The sequence below is a fragment of the Saccopteryx leptura genome, chromosome 1 (genome assembly GCF_036850995.1).
Source record: "Saccopteryx leptura isolate mSacLep1 chromosome 1, mSacLep1_pri_phased_curated, whole genome shotgun sequence".
NCBI lineage: Eukaryota > Metazoa > Chordata > Mammalia > Chiroptera > Emballonuridae > Saccopteryx > Saccopteryx leptura.
In genome coordinates, this window is record NC_089503.1 from 176,305,569 (window position 1) to 176,312,684 (window position 7,116).

The following is a 7,116-nucleotide window of genomic DNA, read 5'->3' on the forward strand; positions in this document are numbered from 1 at the left end:
AAAACAGTATCTCTTTTTCAACAACAAGAATTCAAAACCACTGCAAGTCTCCAAGCCCAGCCCCACACCAGGCTGCAGGACGCCCAGCATCAGACCTGTCTCAAGGAGACTCAAATTCCGCTAGCAGAAAGCAATAGCAAATGATTATAAAAGAGCTGTTTGTTGAGAAGCATTCATTTTACGGGATATTCAGCAAGCCTCTAATGATTTATTCATGGCTGGTAGCTTGAAAGCGGGAGTGAAATACGAGAATGCAAGAAGCAGAAAGGATAGAACCTGGTCAAATTCAGGCCAGCTGCACCTAGCCATCTGTCTGCCACTTGCCCTGTGTGTGTGTGTGGGGGGGGGGGGGGACAAAGAGGGGACGTCACTTGGCTCTTAGGGATCCAGTGACCTCCTCGCACCTTCTGAGTAGCGTCGGTCCGGCGGGCTTCTCCTCACATTTGTTTGCGCCTGGCGCCCTCTACTGGCAGAAGGAAGTCTTGCTTCCTCCCAGAAATTGGGAGGCGTTTTTAATGGGGAGAAGGTGAGCAACAAAATCCCTTCCTACAGAATTGCCATTCGTGCCCACACTTCAATTGCTCTCAGATTTTATTTTGGTAAAATATTCAGTTCCAGTCATTTTCCTCAACGACCTTCTAAGGCACTCCTTGTCTACAAGCAAAGGTTTGAAGTAGGTCTAAGCATCCCAGGGGATGTGCTGTGTGACCCACTGATGGATGGTGAATATGCTCAGAATTTTACTTGTTTTATACACCTCGTATTAATACAGTTGTCCATTTCTTCATTCAATGAATATTTGTTGAGCCCCTTTTATGTACCAGGCACTAACAAAGCAGACAAAAATCTCTGCCTTGCCCTAGCCGGTTGGCTCAGTTGTAGAGCGTCGGCCTGGTGTGCAGGAGTCCTGGGGGTTTTTTTTGTTGTTTTTTTTTTTAGATTTTATTTATTCATTGTAGAGAGGGGAGAGAGAGAGAGAGAAAGAAGGGGGGAGGAGCAGGAAGCATCAACTCCCATATGTGCCTCGACCAGGCAAGCCCAGTGTTTTGAACCGGCAACCTCAGCGTTTCCAGGTTGACACTTTATCCACTGCGCCACCACAAGTCAGGCTCAGGAGTGCCAGGTTTGATTCCCGGCCAGGGCACACAGGAGAAGCGCCCATCTGTTTCTCCACCCCTCCCCCTCTCCTTCCTCTCTCTCTCTTCCCCTCCCGCAGCCAAGGCTCCACTGGAGCAAAGTTGGCCCACGCGCTAAGGATGGCTCTGTGGCCTCTGCCTCAGGCGCTAGAATGGCTCTGGTCGCAACAGAGCGACGCCCCCGGATGGGCAGAGCATCGCCCCCTAGTGGGCGTGCCGGGTGGATCCCAGTCGGGCGCATGCGGGAGTCTGTTGACTGCCTCCCCGTTTCCAACTTCAGAAAGAAAAAAAAATCTCTGCCTTGGTGGAGATTATCCTCCATGAGGGGAGAGGGACATTGAATAAGTAAATAAAAGAAACAGTATGAAAATTGGTAGTATGGGGAAGAATAGGTAGGGAAGAAAGACTGGGATGTGTTTGGCAGAGGGGGAATTGCCATTTTAAGTGAGTGAGAGTGAGGGAGCCATTTCTCACTCTGGAGAATGTTCCAGGTGGAGGCAGCAACCAGTGCAGAGCTCTAGGACCAGGGCGTCTTGGGCATGTCTGGCCTGTTCAGGGACAGCAAGGTGCCATGTTGGCTAAGGTGGAGGGAGGCAGAGAGCAGGTGAGGTCAAGAGGTGGGTGTGGACTTCACAGGCTGGCAAGGCTTTGTATCAGAGGGAGACAGGAATCAAACGGGGGGCTCTACACAGATGAATAACAATCTGGGGTGCATACCCCAAAGGTTTTATTGATAGAGATGCACAATTAACAAAGTTTGGAAACTATAGGTCTGCAGAATACACTCCATAACAAGTCCACTTTCCTTTCACAGTTGGAGGAGGTAATATGTGAGCTGTCCTGAAAATGAGCTTCAACATGACATGCCTTCCTAGACAAACTGTCACTCTTGTGTTACTACCTGCGGTGTTCGACACCGGGGTCCATCTCAGTATGGGATGCCCATTTTCACTGAGTGCTTGTTCACATTCCTAATTTCTCACTACTTTCTCATTTCAAGATGTCGTACTCCTACAGAGCCCAATTATTACCCCACACAAATGTAAGTTATGCCTTACAGCTCACTTCATAGACCTAAACAGATGATCTTCTTACGCTGATTACCCGTTGAAATGTTTTAGAAGTATTGGGTTAAATAAAATGTATGGTTAACATTACTTTCACCTGCTCCTTTGAACTTTTCAGTGTGACAGTGAGAAAACTTGATTACATTTGTGGCTCACATTGCTTTTCTATTGGACAATGGCCCCTCTAATGCTCCAACAGCTTCCCTTTACTGAGCAACGACAAGGTAGCTACAAAGCGCTGTACTAGTTGTTTTGCATAATCTACTTCATTGAATCCTAAGAATCCCAAAAGCAGATGTGATCTCAACTTCTGATGTCAACTGATGGTCTACTTCTGACTTTGGATGCCATCTGATGGTTGGATTAGTGAACTGATGCTCAGAAGGGTTATGGAACTTGTCTGAAGAGAAACACTATTATAAAGTGGGAAAACCAGGATTTGGACCCAGATCGGTAACTGTGTACCCCTTGCCCACTATGACACATAGCCTGTATTCCAGGGGAAACTGAAGTCATTTTCTGCCACTGCAAATGCTTTGACTTAACTCACCAGTATCTTGTGACTCAGGGCCGTATTTGTGGGGCCCTAAATTCTTGGGGTGATCCTGAATCTGTGATCTAGAAATGGCTTGGATGTAGACCCATTTCATTGAGCACCATGAATTTAGTCGTTCTCAAATGGGAACCTTACAATGCTAACACCAAACAGCATTTTTTTAATTCACATCAGTTCCCCATTGTCAGGGATTAGATCCACACAGCCTGAGTCAGACTTCCCAGAGCGGGTGCACAGGCAGTGGGTTTACAGCGACAGCCTGTGTGACACAGTGCCACCTGGACTCCCACACTCTAGTTCAGACACACAAGTAGTGCCGTGAAGTTTAACAGACAGTCCTTTCTGATTTTGATCAGGGCCAGCCCCGAACTGTTAACGCCTGGTGTTAAGTTACCGAACTTTCTGAGCGCTTTTAATCTTGAAAATCCACTAATAGGCACTAGCTCAAGGAGGCCATCTGAACCCATATATTTAACTTCCTCTCTTGAACTGCCATGAATGTGACCAAAGAAATGTAATGAGGAAGCTCTGTATCAGCACCAGAAACTGGGTAAGGAGAAAGGCTGCCACCTCCCAAGCAAAGTGTCAGCAAGTGAAAGGGACCCACAGCAGAGCCCATTAACACCCCTGCGTGTGGACCAGAAAGAGCTGGACTAATGACAGCCACATGTGAGGATGGCAGGATGGTCAGTCTCTGTTTGGTGGGAACCTTCCTTACTTCCAGCCTTTAATGTTACAAGAAAGGGGCGATTTCAGAATTGCAGTCTTCTCACTTTGCCAGTCAAGGTCCGTAGGGAGAGCGGAGCGAGAGCTGCTCACATGTCCGTGCTAAATGAAGCAAGGAACAGCATGGGCTGGCCACCTACAGGGCTAGCCGTGCCAATTAGGAAGGGGGCACAGACCAGGCCAAAAGCACGCTGCCACTACAGAGAAACACGTCAAGCACAGCTGCCCCAGTCACCAAGTAAAAGAACCTCTAATCTGACAAGTAAACCTCCACTCAGTCTAAACCAGGGGTCTCAAACTCGCGGCCCGCCGAACAATTTTGTGCGGCCCGCAGACTAATCCACGAAGTTCAAAATATTTTGGATAAAATTAAGTAAGCCTAGGGGCCTACTTGTATTTTTCATTTCTCTAGCATCTTGCTCTGCGGCCCACATGCTGAGTTGAGTTTGAGACCCCTGGTCTAAACCCACCCCTCCCCCTTTGAGGGTGCTTTTTAAGATTTGTACAGATAGCCACACAAAGTTGAAGAAAACTAGTCAAGCCTGACCAAGCGGTGGCGCAGTAGGTAAGAGCGTCGAACTGGGATGCGGAAGACCCAGGTTCGAGACCCCGCGGTCACCAGCTTGAGCATAGGCTCACCGGGTTTGAACAAAAAGCTCACCAGCTTGGACCCAAGGTCGCTGGCTTGAGCAAGGGGTTACTCAGTCTGCTGAAGGCCCACAGTCAAGGCACATATGAGAAAGCAATCAATGAACAACTAAGGTGTTGCAAAGAATTGATGCTTCTCGTCACTCTCCCTTCCAGTCTGTCCCTCTGTCTCTGTCACACACACACACACACACACACACACAAAGGAATAATTGTAAAAAAATCAATTTGAGGAATCAGAGATATGAAGTCCTTAAAGCACATACAGTTTCAAGAGAACCCATCTATAAAACAGAAGCAAGCACGAAGAGGGACTAATCAGAGTGAGAAAGATTTTTTTCAGGAAAAAACCTAATTGTTGCCTGGCCTGTGATGGCACAGTGGGTAAAGCATTGACCTGGAGAACTGAGGTCGCCAGTGTGAAATGCTGGGCTCCCCAGTCAAGGCACATAGGACAATCAATGAGTAACTAGAGTGAAGCAGCTATGAGTGGGTACTTCTCACTCCTACCCTCTCTTTCCTCTCTCTGTAAAATCAATAAATAAAATCTTAAAAAAAACCCCACCTAATTGTTGAATTGACAAGCACAAAAGGAGTGGGAAACAGATTGAATACAACAGAAAATGAGGTTCCATAGGAAAAGAGCAGAGAACAAAAGCAATAACCAATTAAGTAATAGAAAAATAATGGCCTAATATAACAGGCTAGTCTTCCGACTTCAAAAGGGTGACCCAACACTAAGAAATATTAAGGAGAGCACACCTAGATATAACCTGGTGACATTATTTTAATGTGAAAGATAAAATACATAGTAAGTATATAAGGAGAAAAACTCACATTATATCCAATAAAGTAAAGAAACTCAAAACAGGCAAAAAGCTTTTGTTCCACAATACTATGTGCCAGAAAATAATAGCAAATACCTATTGTTTGAGGAAAAGACAAACTATCTGTTGCATATGCAAAGGCCACAGACATTGCAAGATATGAGGTTTCAGAAAGTGCACCACCCATGCACTCTTTAAATTTAAATAAACTTACCCATTGATTTGAGAGGAAGAAACATCAATTTGTTGTTCCACTTATTATTTTTACATTCATTGATTGATTCTTGTAATGTGTCTGAACTGGGAATTGAACCCATAACCTTGGTGTATCAGGACAACACTCTAACCAACTGAGCTACCCAGCCAGGGCCCATGTACACCTTAAGATTTTATTTATTAATTTTACGGGGGAGGGGGGAGAGAGAGAAAGGAGAGAAAGGAGCAGGAAGCATCAACTCGTAGTACATGGCGGGGTACTACTACAGTGACGTAACCCAAATTTTGGTGTAAGTCAAAACACACCCTAGCCTAAGTAACTTACCTACCCAAACACAGTTGTATCATAATCTAGAACATAAAAACACAACTAAGCCACAGAAAAAAAAAAGGACATAAATATAGAAGCCATAAGTGCCAAAAAGCCGCCAAACAAAGGAACACAAACAGAACACTTGCACTTTTCACAGTCCAAAATAGCGTAGGTAAGCGTACTGGAAGACACCAACCCCTCAACTCCTATGCTGTGTCACTGCATATTCTCCCACCGTTTGCAACCAAACTAGTTCACCCCCGTAATCCACAAGTATGATGCTAATGGTATAAGCCGAAACATTCAATTTTTAAAAGTTTTTAGGGGAGTGAGCATCATAAATTCGCAATGTCCTATGTTGAGACTGTCATAACCCGAGGACCCTCTGCTTCCTATATGTGCCCTTGACCCGGCAAGCCCAGGTTTTCAAACTGGCGACCTCAGCGTTCCAGGTCAACGCTTGATCCACTGCGCAGCCACAGGTCAGGCATTTATTCTTCTTTAAAAAGAAAGAAATTACTCTAAGAATACCAGCAGAAGACAAAAAATGAAAACAATGAAAGGGTTGGTCAAACCATGTTGCAGAATGATACTGGGGCTCAAATAAAAACTTGAGACATAACAAAAAAGGGAGTTCAGATACAGTAAAAAATAAAAGAAACAGCAATGTCTCCATGCAGTTATTTCCAACATCATCAAACAAGGCAAGTGTCCAAAATATTACCCAAAGATAATAAAGAAAAAAATACACTTGTCTTTTTGAAACTTTAGCCTTTTCCCACAGACATCTAAGACCAAACACAAAGTCTATACCATTCTCGGAAAGGTTAAGCCAAATGCTGAGCATATGTACATATTTCACTCTTGCTAGGTACCATCTGCCCCAACTGGAACAGATAGAGCATCAGACTGGGATGTGGAGGACCCCAGTTCGAAACCCCAAGTCGCCAGCTTGCGCGTGGGCTCATCCTGCTTGAGCGCGGGCTCACCAGCTTGAGCAAGGGGTCGCTGGCTTGAGCCCAAGGTCACTGGCCTGAGCAAAGAGTCACTGGCTCGGCTGCAGCCCTCCGGTCAAGGCACATATGAAAAAGCAATCACTGAACTAAGGAGCTGCAACGAAGAATTGATATTTCTCATCTTTCTCCGTTCCTGTCTGTCCCCATCTATCCCTCTGTCTCTGTCAAAAAAAACCCCCACAACTACTTACTGTCCAGCTTTGCCCAAGACCTTCACTACTAGCTGTTTCCTGTGTGATAACCATACTTCTACATAAACAGAGAACCCCTGCTAATACCGTGAAGGGAACCATGGCAATCACTTTCTCCCTTTCAGAAACACCATTTAAAACTCCGATGGAAGCCCTGACCAGGTAGCACAGTTGGTGAGAGCACTGTCCCGATGCACCAAGGTTGCGGGTTCAACCCCTGGTCAAGGCACATACAAGAATCAACCAATGAATGCAAGAATAAGCGGAACAACAAATCGATGTTTCTTTCTCTCTCTCTTTCTCTCTAAAATCAATAAAAAGTTAAAATTAAAAAACAACTAAAAATGAAGTTACCACTGCAGCCTCTACAGATGCCCACAAACATGACAACCTGGGCCAAACAGATAAATTCCTTGAAAA